Source organism: Plecotus auritus, assembly GCF_963455305.1.
Source record: "Plecotus auritus genome assembly, chromosome: 2".
NCBI classification, from domain to species: Eukaryota; Metazoa; Chordata; class Mammalia; order Chiroptera; family Vespertilionidae; genus Plecotus; species Plecotus auritus.
In genome coordinates this window covers 159994241-160009571 of record NC_137771.1, presented here as the reverse complement: position 1 = coordinate 160009571, position 15331 = coordinate 159994241, and positions in this window count along the sequence as shown.

Sequence of the window (15331 nt, the reverse complement as noted above, 5' to 3'; positions counted from 1 at the left end):
TATCAGTTTATTGATCTGGGTATAGGAGTTCAGATAGGCTTAAGTGTGTTCTACTGTGAGACACATTGAGAGCCAAGGAGTAAAACTCAGATCCTAAAAACTGCAGCCCTGGGTCCTGAGGTGAGAAGTGTGGCCAGGATGAGTGACTTGGCCATACATGAGACGAGCAACCAGGTGGACATAAGGTATTTGATTACTAAAGAAAAAGTCTTCTCAATCCTAAGAACCAAAGATGTGCTAACCATATATTGACCCAGTGTTGATGTAGCAGGACCCCCTACTCAGTTTTGATGAGCCAACTATGTGAAATTAATGGCTGGGACACTGCTGCTTTCTGGAAAGTGCTGCAGCTGAGAGATCATGGACATCTGTCAGCAAAATCCAGAGAACTGATTGATTCACTTAAAGAGAAGCTGGCATACTCTCCAGGAGAGTATGAATATGGGTTATTCCCAGTCTCCATTCATGTTGGTGGTTCTGTGATAACTGGATATACTTATACAAAAGGATAAAGTTGGACTCCTGCCTTATACCATATAAAAAAATTAAAATGGATCATCAACCTAAATACAAGAGCTGAAACTATAAAACTATTAGGAGAAAACAGGAGTAAATCTTTGACCTTGGATTAGGCAGTAATTTCTTTTTTTTTTTTTTAAATATATTTTATTGATATTTTACAGAGAGGAAGGGAGAGGGATAGAGAGCCAGAAACATCGATGAGAGAGAAACATCGATCAGCTGCCTCCTGCACACCTCCCACTGGGGATGTGCCCGCAACCAAGGTACATGCCCTTGACCGGAATCGAACCCGGGACCCTTCAGTCCGTAGGCCGACGCTCTATCCACTGAGCCAAACCGGTTTTGGCTAGGCAGTAATTTCTTAGATACAACAAAATGATGTGTAACAAGAGAAATAAGACAAATTGGACTTTATCAGTATATCAAACTTGTGCTTCAAAGAACACCAAGAAACTGAAGCAACCACCCACAGAATGGGAGAAACATTTGCAAAGCATATGTCAAGAAACTTATATCCAAAAACCCATACATATAAAGAACTATTGTAACTCAATAATAAAAAGACAGCGCAACTTAAAAAACAAAACCAGGCCCTTTGATAACTCCTACTTCATTCTCTTTATACTCCCACATTGCCTCTCACCCCTGTTCTTTCCTGCAAATGAGTAGCTAACCCTGCCTCTAAGGAACCTTACAGGTTTTTTTTTTTGTTTTTGTTTTTGTTTTTGTTTTTCTCAGCATTCAAGAATACTCTACCATTAATAACCCTTTTATGTTTCTCCTTTTTCCAATTGTAGTCAAATTCTTATATTGCAAGGAAATCTCCATGAGGAAAATAACTTGGGAGAGTTTAAAGTAGTGTTTGATGTAATATAATACAAAGATATAAATATGGGCATCATCATTTAATATACTTCAGATATATTGCTCATGTAGCCAGCAAACCACTCTCCTTTATTAAACGAATCTTACATATTGATTTTATAAATCTATTTTTGAATACTTTTAAATGATATTCAATGTTAGATATTACATTGTCAGTATTATTCTTCCAGTTAAGTCTAATTTACCAAAATTACAGATACCCTTAAATCTTTAATTTTTCAGTTACAGTTAGCATTCAATATTATATTTCAGGTGTACAGCATAGTGGTTGGACATTTATATAACTTAACAAAGTGATCCCCTGATAGGTCTTGTGCCCACCTGACACCATATATAGTTATGATGATATTATTGACTGTATTCCCCTAAGATGTACTTTACATCCCTGTGACTATTTTGTAACTGCCGATTTGTACTTCTTAATCTCATTACCTTTTAAACCTAACCCGCCAAACTGTTTTCCATGTAGCAATCATCAGTTTGTTCTCTGTATCTATAAATTTGTTCATTTATTTTGTTCTTTAGATTCCACATATAAGCAAAGTATATTTGTCTTTCTCTGTCTGACTTCATCCAGCATATTCCCCCCAGGTCCATCTATGTTCATGAGGCATATTGGCAGTAAATTTCTTCTAATGTCTATCTGATTTTGGTTTTATGGTAATGTTGGCCTTATAATATGACTTAGGAAGTGTTTCTCCTCTTTTGTTGAAGATAATTGTATAGAATTAGAATTTGCTAGTGAAACCATCTGGGTCTTGAGATTTTTTTTTTTGGAAATTTTAAAACACAATTTCTTATTATATTTACGTCTATTTCTTCTTTAGTAATTTGTGTTAATTTTAAAGGCATTTTGTTCTGTAGTGGACATAGAGGGGAAAGATTCTGGTGAAGTTTCTGCCCCTCATGCATAGCTGCTGTCCCCCTACCCTGGGACTGTACCATAATGGACACTTCTTAGGACTCTTTCCTGTCCTTTTTTGTGAGTGCTGGGTAGAGTTCTTGGAGGAAGAGCCTGTCAAAGGATGTGGACTCCCCCACTATCTTCAGCCTCAGGGGGTTCACACTATTCTGCCATTCTGCAACCTGCCTGCACCTCTGCCAGCTATTCCAGCTGCAGTACCTTAGGGAGGTTGTGTCACCTCTCCTTTTCCTGCAGAGATGATTTTGGACAGTTGTTTCCTTTGCAACTTCAGGTCTCCTATGGGTTCAAAGTCTTAAATTTGAAGCTCAACTTGCTCTTTTTTGCTGCAGGGGTGGAAGCAACATTTTCCCAGCTCTCTACATTCCAAGGCAGAAGTCTGTTTTTTTAAAATGCCAATTTAAGTCTATGTTTTTTAAAATACCAATTTAACGTTTTAGTTAAGCCAAATGGTGGAGAATGTTTATTCTGACTTTTGCACAAAAATGATTTAACCTGGAAGTATATAATGATGTGATGGTATACAGTATACTAAGTATTTGGCATATGATATGTTGGTGTGTTTACGTTTTTTAACAGTTTAAAAATAGTTGGTGTATTTTTTAAATAATTCAAATAAGTCAATGATTTGAGAGCTCCCAAAGAACTATGCAAAACTCACTTATCTAAAGAACGCATAGTTTCTTGTGTAGGATTTGGGTTTTATTTCAAGAAAGGAAAGACAACCAAGCAACTTAAGCCTAGATTCTCCTAAAAATATTAGGTAAAAATATCAGACTTTTACAAGGAATTCTGTTACAGTACATGAGCTCTTGTAAAGTGATTCATAGGTAAAGCTTATTATGTGTGAAGCTACAGAATGGAGACCGCTCTGCATTTATAATTTTTACTTTTTCTACTTCCAAAGATTTAAAGGAGCATATTATTGCAGTGAAAAATTACATATACCTGCATTGAGGTAAATATGCCCTGAGGAGCATATAGAGAGTAAGCCAAAAACTCTTGTGAAAGTAGAATTATAAACTTTCTGGAAGAAAATGTAGGAAAATGTCATCTAGGATGTAGAAGGGCTTCTTAAGTACAGTCTTCCACAGCTAGCATGGACCATAATGCAGAAAAAGAATTTTATTATAACAAAAAAAAATAACTTATTTTTAAAAACACCGTATAGTCTAATTGACCTATGTAACTCTGGAAGATGACATAAAGTCTAAAACTGATGGAGGATTCATATTTTTTGACTATATGGGAGGTCCTATAAGTAAACAAAGAACATCAGGTTATTAATCTGTTGCTGTATAACAAACTACCTCAAAATGTAGTGGCTTAAAATGATAAGCATTCCTTCTCTCAGCTTCTATAGGTTAGGAATTTGGGAGTGTTTTAGCCATGTTTCTGGATCAGGGTCTCATGATGTTACAGTCAGCATATTTGCCATGGTATCTTTTTAAGAAAAATCCTCAATGGATATTTTTTCCATTGCTCTTTAGAGCAAGTAGAAGGGAGGGAGGGAGAGAGAGAAACATCGATGTGAGAGACACATCAACTGGTTGGCTCCTGCATGTATCCCAACCTGGGCCAGGGATCGGACCTACAACCCAGGTATGTGCCCTTGACCAGGAATCAAACCTGAGACCCTTCGGTTTGCAGGCCAACACTCTAACCACTCACCCAAACCAGCCAGGGATGGCCACAGTTTCTGATACTGGGAGGTTTGGAGCTGGAGGATCCAATTCTGTGCACTTTCCAGATGGCAAGTTGATGCTGGCTGTTTCTCACTTTGTGGACATCTTGATCAGACTCGAGCGTCCTCAGGACATGACAGTGGGCTTCTCCAACAGAGGTCATCTAAGAGGGTAACGCAGAAGCCAAGGTATCATATGACCTCATCTCAGAATTTACAAACTTTAATTTTCTCAGTATCCTGTTGGTTACACAGGTCAGTCCTGGCCACTGTGAGAGAGAACTACACAAAAATGTGAATGCCAGGAGGCAAGGACCATTGTGGTTTATCTTGTAGGCTCACTACCATAGCCAGGAATCCTAATTTTTTTTTTAAAGATGAAATATGAACAGGCAATTTTTAGAAGAAGAAAATCAAAAAGCTAACAAGTGTGTTAAGATACTTAACTCAATAGTGAGATGCTAGTTAATACAAATAAAAAAAGATACTTCTTTATACTTGACATTTAGTTGGATAATGGTAAGCATTCAAAGATAGAGGAATCCTTGTATCCTGCTGATACAGTGCAGACTCATACAGCCATTTTAGGGTGGAATCTGGTAGTGCTTGGTCAAATTATGTCTCCGGAGTACTTAATCCAAAGGAATGGGTACAGAGGACCATAAGGGATGTATTAGAAAAACTCAGTTTTCCACTTGTGTTTCTGTCCTTTACCACTCACACAAAGTGCTTCACTTCTGCTCAACAAATGTTTGAAGGGTTTCCCCTACAGCCAGCAATTTTCTGTGACACCAAGTGGGTATCCTACAATTTAACTCAATTCTAACAATATCTACATGGAGATAGTGTCAGATCCCACAGATTAAAGACTCAGTCCTGCAAGACCACTCCCACCTAACTTCAGACAACAATCACCAGTAGTAAGTAGGTTCCCAGTTTACCCACAACATCTGTCCAATTTGGCTGCAAATCAGAGGTTCCCATGACTCGCCTCCTCAAATTTGCTGGTCACAGAACTCAGGAACAGTATGTTTACCAGTTTATTAAAGGATAAGATGAAGGATATAGGTGAACAGCCAGAAGAGATACATAGAGGTCTGGGAGGGTCCGGAGCACAGGAGCTTCTGCCACTGTGGAGTTGGGATGCATCATCCTCCTAGTAGGTGGATGTGTTCACCAACCTGGAAGCTTTCTCAACCCCTACTACTGAGATTCTATGGAGGCTTCCTCACATAGTCATGATCAATTAACTTTGTTTCTAGCCCCTCTTCCCTCTCCTGAGGATGTGGGGTGGAGCAGAAAATTCCAAGCTTCTAATCATGACTTGGCTTTTTTGGTTATTGGCCCTCATCCAAGAGCCCACCCAGAGTTGCCTCAGTAGAACAAGAAATGCTCTTAACACTTAGGAATTTACAAGGGTTTTAGGAGCCCTGTGTCAGGAACCAGGGGCAGAGATCCGTAAACATATCCTATTAATAAAAGTCTATTATGCTAAGTGTCCTGTCATCTGGTCGGCCATCCAATCAAAGCATAATATGCTAATGATATGCTAAGGTTGCTCAACTGCTCGCTATGACATGCACTGACCACCAGGGGGCAGACACTCCAATTGGTAGGTTAGTTTGCTGGTGGGGTCCAGCTGATCGGGACTGAATGAGATGGCCCGATAGTGCACCAGTGGGGTTCTTTGGCCTGGCCTGCGCCCTCTTGCAATCCAGGCTAAGGGATTCCCGTCCCCCCCAATGCAGGAATTTCATGCACCAGGCCTCTAGTCATACCTAATAATAGACAAACATGTAAATTGACCGTACCTCCGCTAAGCCCACAGCCAATTAGAGTGAGTATGCAAATTAACCCAACAAAGATGGAGGTTAATTTGCATACATAGGCACCCAGCAGCCTGGGTCCCGAGAACTTTCTCAGCACCCAGGTCACTCTGAGGTAGGCCCCCCATGGGTCCTGAGCAACCTGGGAAGGGCATGAGCCAGGGGGCTCCTGGGCAGGGGCGGAGCCGGGCGATCAGAGGGAGCTGGGGATCCCCTGCCCAGGCTCCAAGGCTCTGCCACAGGCTTGGGGCCTGGGCAGGGGCAGAGCTGGAGATCGGAGGGAGCTGTGGGGCCCTGCCCAGGCCCGGAGGCTTTAGGCCTTGGTAGGGGCGGAGCCAGAGATCGGAGGCTATTGGTGTGAACTACAGAGGAAATACCTTTTCTGACGGCTCATTGGCTAAGCTCCCTGTTTGCCACTAGTAATATTCTTAGTAACTTGGGTATAACAATCCAAAAAGGTGATCTAGGGTTTTTCCACCACACTCCTGGAGAAAAAAGGGAAGGTCCGCTGCTGGAGGGCTAAGAAATGTCATGTCGTGCCCTAGGCGGTTTGGCTCAGTGGATAATGCCTAAGCTTGCCGACCGCAGGGTCCGGTTCGATTCTGATCAAGGGCATGTACCTAGGTTGCAGGCTCCTCCTTGGCTGGGGCCCAGGTCAGGGCTCATGCAGGAGGCAAACAATCAAAGTGTTCCTCTCACTTTGATGTTTCTCTCTGTCTTTTCCTTTCTCTTCCACATTCTCTAAAAATCAATGGAAACATATCCTCAGGTGAGGATAAAAAAAAAAATGTCATATCTTATGAAAGACACATCTTGAAAATACCTAAAGAAAGTTGTCATTTTTTCATGGTGAAGGGACGAGAGTCCGTGTTGGTGAAAACACCTTGGTGGCTGCGGAGACTGGCAGTGGCTGCAGCAGTGGGGTGATGGGGCTGGTGCCTTCCCCTGATCAGCCTGGTCGCCTCAGTAGGACTTCCCCTGAGGACTCCCAGTATCTGAGAGGGGGCAGGCTGGGCTGAGGGACCCCCCCTCCAGTGCACGAGTTTCGTGCACCGGGCCCCTAGTCTATACTAATAAAAGGGTAATATGCTAATTAGACCGGGAGACCTTCCAGACAAAGCCATGGTGGTGGGGCTGAGGCAGAGGCGGTTAGGGGTGATCAGGCTGGCAGGGGAGGGCAGTTGGAGGTGATCAGGCTGGCAAGGGGGGGGCAGGTGGGAATGATCAGGCCAGCACGGGGGGGCAGTTGGGGCGAGCAGACAGGCAGGGGGGGCATTTGGGGATGAGCAGACCGGCAGGGGGGACATTTGGTGGCGATCAGGCCAGCAGGCAGAGTGGTTAGGGGTGATCAGGCAGGCAGGCAGGTGAGCGGTTAGGAGTCAGAGGTCCCGGATTGCAAGAGGGATGTCCGACTGCTGGTTTAGGCCCAAAAACTGGCAGTGGGACATCTCCCGAGGGGTCCCAGATTGGAGAGAGTGCAGGCCAGACTGAGAGACAACCCCCCCCCCATGCAGGAATTTCGTGCACCAGGCCACTAGTTTATTATAATTTCACAGGGGACATACTGGAGGATGCTCTTTTGCTGTCTTGTTTGTACTCACAGGACTTGGAAGCAATCAGGTAAGGTTACAAGGTACTGTACGGTAATTAGAAACAAGATATACGTAAAACAACATAAAAAGATCTTTAACATAGTTCTGAATCAAAAGGTCCGTTATTTCCTTTGTCATTCCTTCCATTTTTTCATTTTTAGTTGGTTATGTATTTGACATCACAAAAATCACGTGTCTAAACAAAAACTCCCAATTTTATATCCACTGCCAACATAGCAACTACTACAACCAAACTGCTAACAATAAAAACACATTTTTCCGATCCTTCCCATCTCAGTTAATGTCACCACAGCCCACTCAGTTGTTGAGCCCCTAATCCTAGGATCCATCTTTGATTCCTTTTTCCACCCCTACCCTGCTGATACATATTTCATCTCTAAGCAATAAGTCCTGTCTTCTATGATAAATCCTGATGCCTGGGATTCTGTGCACCAAAGCAGCAACTCACATGATTCTAGTGCAGGCGATTCATGGATCACAGTGAGAAACACTAAGAAACACTCTCTCCTGCTCTTAGTTGAGGAGTAAACTTAACTCCTTTTTGATAAATCTTGGGACTTTTCTCCTGGCCAGCGTGGCTCAGGGGTTGAGCATCGACCTATGTACCAAGAGGTCACTAGTTTGATTCCCAGTTGGGGCACATGCCTGAGTTGCAGGCTCCATCCCTGGTGGGGGGCATGTAGGAGGCAGCTGATCAATGATTCTCTCTCATCATTGATGTTTCTATCTCCCTCTCCCTTCCTCTCTGAAATCAATAAAAATATATTTTTTAAAATCTTGGGATTTTTCAAGAGAGAAAAATTAGAGAAAGGTGTTTATTTTGGGCTTCTAAGAATAAAAATCATTTTTTGTGATGCCATTGTTAATAGTGAATCAACAGGTCTCAAATGGTAATGCCTTTCCAGATTCATCTCCAATACAGCTGATAGCATGAAAGTTTATATTTAGTGAACAGGAAATAGCTAAGAGCTGACTCTTGAGCCAACATTTAATTCCCAGGTCCCTTACTTGTGTGATCTCTGTTGGTTTATTTGCCTCTGAACCTCCAACTTCCTCACCTACAAAGTGAGGATAGTACTGTATTCTCTAGCCATACATACAGTTGTTAGGAGGATTGCACATAGAGCACTTAGCACAGTGTTCACTTTTATGCTGCTGCTAGAATGGTGAGGACAATGATTACTGTTACCACTTTGAATTATCTTTGCGGTTACAATTATCACATACATCCAGCAGAGGGCAGTGGAATAACACAAGAATTAAGTCAGCATACTGGAGCTGTTAGTTCTGCTCTTTTTTACAGTGCAGTAAGAAGACCGATGAGGCCCTAACTGGTTAGGGCCTAACCATTTTGGTTTGGCTCAGTAGCTAGAGCGTCGGCCTGCGGCCTGCTGACTGAAGAGTCCCAGGTTCGATTCCAGTCAAGGGCATGTACCTTGGTTGCGGGCACATCCCCAGTGGGGAGTGTGCAGGAGGCAGCTGATCGATGTTTCTAACTCTCTATCCCTCTCCCTTCCTCTCTGTAAAAAATCAATAAAATATATTTTTTAAAAAAAAGACCGATGAGATCTTCTTTCATATTTGAGATTCTCATCCTTCCATTTATTGAAGAACAGTGATGCATCCAGTTTACTCAGTGTTTGCTTGTCATTATTTGCAGTTTCAATCTTCCGACATCTTTTCTGTCCTTCATATCTAACCTATTTATCTAAATTGAGGGAATGGACTAATTTTTTGTATTGTTTTATTAATCAAATTAGAGGCCCAGTGCAAGAAATTCATTCACTTGGGCGGGGGGGGGGGGGTCCTCAGCCTGGCCTGTGCCCTCTCACAGTCCAGGAGCCCCACGATCGATTGCCCCACAGAGGGAGGCCCCGCCCACCTGCCTCAGCCCCACAGGCAGGTGGCCTGGGCCTCCCTCTGCAGGGCGATTATGAGGCAATGGCGGGGCCCTGACCAATCACATCGCACCTGCCTTACCTAGCCTGCCAGTGGGTGTCATAGTGTGGTCGTGCAGATGGTCATCTGGATGGTCGTTCTGCTGTTTGGCTGTTCAATCGATTTGCACATTACACTTTTATTATTATAGATTATAATGTATTTAAAGTGTAAAACATGATGTGATAGAAGAATATATTGTGAAAGGATTCTTACAATCAACACATCCTTCAGCTCACATTTTTATAGCCCCCTCCTTTTTTTTGGTGAGAATGTTTAAGATCTATCTATTCTCTTACCTAAACTTTTATTATTGCTTTTTCTGCATCCGTAGGTTTTGGTATGTTGTGTTTTCTGTTTGTCTGAAGGTAATTTTAAAAATTTTATTCTGATTTCCTTTTTGGCCCAAACGTTGTTTAAGAGTGTGCTGTTTAATTTCCATAGATTGGTGAATTTTCTGCTTTTCTGGCTGTAAATGATCATGCAGTTGTAAAAGATACTTGGAATGGTTTAAATCTACTTAAATGTGTTGATTTGTTTCATGACCTAACATGTGATCTTACCTGGAGAAGGTGTTTCATGTGCACTTGAGAAGAATGTATATTCTGTTGTTGTATGGAAAGTTCTACCTCCTAAGTATAATCCCCAAATATATAAAGACAATATGTCAGCAGGATGGCAGAGCAGGAGGAACCAATATTTGTCTTCCCCACAAAATAACAACAACAACAACAAACCAACCAAAAGAGCTACATGCTGATGAAAATAGCCCCCATGAGCTCCAGAGTACAATAAAATAGCCGCAGAAGCCTCCTGGAGCACAAACACCAAGGACAGCCGTACAGAGATGTGTAGGAAGCATACTTATGTCACCTCATCCCCAGTCTGGCACAGCTGACTGCCAAGAGGGATGGGTGTGACTTCTGTCTTCTCTCTCTCAATCTCTCTCTCTCTCTCTCTCTCTCTCTCTCTCTCTCTCTCTCTCTCTCTCTCTCTCTCTTTCTCTCCTTTGTGTTTTGTAATATTTTTGTCAGGTTTTGATATTCTCGGTACACAGACCTCATGAAACTAGTTGGAAAACTTTCTTTCTCTGCTATATTCTAATAGGATTTATGTTAAGATTGGTCTTATTCTTTTTTCTTAGATATATGATAGAATTCACTAATGCAGCCATTTGAGTCTATAGTCTTTCTGGGAAGATATTTAAAAAATACGTTTTATTGATTTCAGAGAGGAAGGGAGAGGGAAAGAGAGAGAGAAACATCAATGATGAGAGAGAATCATTGATCAGCTGCCTCCTGCATGCCCCGCACTGGGGATCAAGCCTGCAACCCAGGCATGTGCCCTTGACCGGAATCAAACCTGGGACCCTTCACTCCGCAGGCCTACACTCTATCCACTTAGCCAAACTGGCTAGGGCTTTCTGGGAAGATTTTGATAACAGATATAATTTCTTTAACATATAGGTCTATTTGATTTTTTTGTTTCACTTTGTATCTGTTAATTGTATATTTTAAAGAATTTGTCCATTCATCTAAGATGTCAAATTAGTTTGTATGAAGGTACTCATGGTGTTTTCTTTATTGTCTTTTTCAGGTAAGTGGGATCTGTCAGGATCACTTCTTGTTCATTTCTTATACTAGTATAGGAAATTTATGTTCTTTCTTGCTAGAACTTTATCAGTTTTGATCTTTTTAAAGAATTAATTTTTGGCTTTGGTAACTTTTCCTGTTGTTTACTTGTTTTATTTCATGTATTTCACCTCTTTCTTCTGTTACTTAAGGTTTATTTTGCTCTTCTTCTTTTGTTAGTTTTTTGGGCTCTAAACTTAGCCCATTAATTTTTACCTTCCTTCTTTTCTAAAATAAGCATTTAAAACTATAAATTTCACCCTAACTAATTTTGCTCAGTGGATAGAGCATCAGCCCTTGGACTGAAGGGTTCTGAGTTCAATTCTGATCAAGGGCATGTACCTTGGTTGCAGGCTTGATCCCCACTAGGGGGTGTGCAGGAGGCAGCTGATTGGTGTTTCTCTTCCATTGATGTTTCTAACTCTCTAGCCCTCTCTCTTCCTCTCTGTAAAAAAAAAATCAATAAAAATATATTTTTAAAATAAAACTATGAATTTCCCTCTAAACATTACTTTAACCATACCCACACATTTGATGTTATATTTTATTATTATTCTATTCCAAATAATTTTTAATTTCTCTTATTTTTTTTGTCTTCTTTGAACCATAAGCTATTGAGAAGCTTGTTGTTTAATTTCTAAATTAGGGAGGATTCTAAATATTTTATTGACTTCTAGTTGAATTCAATTGTAGTCAAAATACTCTGTATGACTTTAGTCATCTTAAATCTATTGAGACTTGTTATATTCCAGCATTTTGTCTAAGTGAACACACCATGTGCACTTTCAAGGAAGATGTCTTCAACAGTTGCAAGATATACTGTTCTATAAAAATAAATTAGGTCAAAGTGGTTGATAGTGTTATTCAGATCTGCCTTTAATAACAACTGCAAGTACATATCAACTATGTCATTACTTCAGACCATGTAGTATGTATGAAAAGGAAAGCACCTTTTGTCTATGAGTTTGATATTTTAGAACTCTCTCTTTATTATAATTTTGCATTAAACCTTTCTCTACATGTTTACTAATTATTAGAGCTAATGGTTGGGATAATTATAGTTAATTACCCATGCCTGCTAATAGAAATAACAAAAATTTTAGTGTAAGGATATTGTACATAAAAGTAAGAGGTTGCTGGTGACTTAGTGGGAGGAAAAATACTTAAAAGCAGAAGGAATTCTCTCAGATTTATGGAAGTTTGAGACATGGTTTCACCTACTGATCAGTGAGTGTGCTATGTTACGGATAGCTTGCTGGGCATTCCTTTTCTAGAAAAAAAAAATCTACCATCACTGAACTCCCATTATATGTAAAGCATTGTATAGTGAACTTTACACATGTAGGTTAATTTTTGTTCTTTAAGAAACCCTTTTAGGTGGATATAATTATCTTCATTTTTCTTTTAAAATCAAAATTTCTTTAATTTTAAAATTACAGTTGAAATTCAATATTATATTAGTTTTAGGTAATATAGCATAGTAGTTATCTATTTATATAACTATGAAATGATCTCCTGATAAATCTAATACCCCCCCCCCCCGACACAGTACATAGTTATTACAATACTAGTGGCCAGGTGCATGAAATTCATGCATATTAATTAGAGGAAATATTTAATATTGCTATTTGCTCTTTCTCTATAATAGAAGTCAGAGATGAAAGAAAATTAGTAAAATATATATAAAAATCTTCCTCCTGTCAGAGTCTGGGGAATGCTGTGGGACTCAGAGTCAACTCCCCGCCCACCCACACGCACCTCGAAATTGCACGAGAGTCAGACCTGGCCGGCCCCACACCCACTGGGCGAGATCCAGACCCGGCTGACCCCACCCCCATCAAGCTCCGCTGGGAGGGGGCGCAGCCTCAGGTCCCCTGTCAAGCCCCGCGGGGCAGGGGGATGCAACCTCAGGTCCCCTGGCCCTGGGCGAAGGGCACATCCTGAGGTCCCCCAGCCATGCACTGGGGAAGGGGGCGCGCCTTGAGGTTCCCTGTCAAGTCCTGCTGGGCGGGGGATGCAGCCTCAGGTCCCCTGCCCTGGCCCAGCGCCACGCAGCCTCAGGTCCCTGCTGATCGCTCATTATGGGAACCCTGCCTCTGCTGTGGGCACAGCCCTCTTTGTGCTGGCGTGAGGGTTAATTTTCATGTTACCTCTTTATCATATTGGATTATTGACTGTATTCCCTATGCTGTACTTTACATCCCTGTGACTATTTTGTAACTGCCAATTTGTACTTATTTATCTCTCCACCTTAGTACCCAGTCCCTCAACTACCTCGTATTTTTCAAATGAGGAAACTAAAAAAGGTTATGGGGTTAAAGAGCACGGCAGAGATGATGCTTTGTGTTCATTAACATTTCATTGGATGTTTTTCTTCCTGGACATGAAACGTTTACTTCCCAACTCCTTTGCAATTAAGTGAAGCCATGTAACAGCTCCTATCAATGAGGTATGAGATGAAGCAGTGAAAAGACCCTGCCCAGGTCTTCATTCTCTCCTCCGTCATATCCATGCAACAACAAATAGGAAACATCTGAATTGTTGAGTCGCTGCTAAAGGAGTGTTGCCCTATAGTTTCTTGGACTTGAAGCAGACACTTGAAAAGGAAGGAATCAACTTTTGTTAAATAACTGAGATTTGGGAGTTTGTTATTTTATCAAAGCCTAATTAATTCTAATTAAAATAGGAGGAGCTGAAATTTGAACCCAGATCTGTTAAACACTGAAAGCCATGGATTTTGTATACCCACTTCTGTTCCCCCAAAGCACAGGAGTCAGGGTGGATATGGAAGGAGTGTAGTGATATCTGTCATTGCCCAGAATGATTGGGCTGGATATACTATATATATATACTGAGTGGCCAGATTATTGTCTTTTTCAGGTATGTGGGATCTGTATGTGCATTCAGAGATCAGAATAATCTGGCCACTCAGTGTGTGTGTGTGTGTGTGTGTGTGTGTGTGTATATATATATATATATATATATAAATTAGAGGCCCGGTGCATGAATTCATGCATGGGTGGGGTCCAGCCAGCCTGGCCAGGGGGAGGGGACATGGGCGGTTGGCTGGCCTGACTGCTGGTCAAACTCCTAGTTGAGGGGACAATTTGCATATTAGACTTTTATAGCATAGGATATACACTGAGTGGCCAGATTATTATGTGTTCAGAGATCATAATAATCTGGCCACTCATTGTATATCCCAGTGAGTTTATCTGACTGTTTTTGAGATTACAAAAAAATATATATATATATCTCCTATATAATAAAGAGGTAATGTGCAAATTGACCCTCACGCCCTCACAAGATGGCTGCCTACAACCAGGCTGGCAGGGGGGTTAATGAGGGATGACCAAACGACTGAACAAGCAGGCTGCGTGGGGTGACCAGGCTGGCAGGGGGTTAGTGAGGGATAACCAAACGACTAAACAGCAGGCTGCGTGGGATGACCAGGGCGGCAGAGGGGTGGGGCAGTTGGGGGCGACCAGGCCGGCAGGGGGAGCAGTTGGGGGCAATTAGGCTGGCAGGGGGCACAGTGAGGGGTGACTAGGCTGGTGGGGGGGCAGTTGGGGGTGACCATGCTGGCAGGAGGGGCAATTAGGGGCAACCATGCTGGTTGGGAGGGACAGTTAGGAGCAACCAGGCCAGCAGGGAGGGGACATTTGGGGATGACCTGGTCAGCAGTGGGGGGGCAGTCAGGGATGACCAGGCTGGCAGGGAGGTGGCAGTTAGGGTCAATCAGGCCAGCGGGGGGGGGGCAGTTAGGGGCAATCAGGCCAGCATCCAGAGGCTGTGAGGGGTGATCAGGCCAGCAGGGGGGGAAGTTAGGGGCGACCAGGCAGGCAGGCAGGTGAGCAATTAGGAGCCAGCAGTCCAGGATTCTGAGAGGGATGTCCAAGTGCCAGTTTAGGCCCAATCCCAGGGATCGGGCCTAAACTGGCAGGCAGACATCCCCCAAGGGATCCTGGGTTGAAGAGGGTGCAGGCTGGGCTGAGGGGACCCCCCCCCCATGCATGAATTTCATGCACTGGGCCTCTAATCTACACTAATAAAAGAGAAACATGCAAATTAACCATCACTCCACTACACCCGCAAGCCACGCCCACCAGCCAATCAGGAGCGAGTATGCAAATTAACCCAATCAAGATGGCAGCTGGTCACGGAGCTGAAGCAAGCAGGAGGCTAGGGTTGCCCCAGCAATGGAGGAAGCCAAGCTTCCTGCTCTGGCCGGCCCTGGCCTCCGCTCAAGGCTACAAAGTTTCAATTATAGAAGATAAATAAATCCTAGACACTTGCTTCCAGCCGGCCCT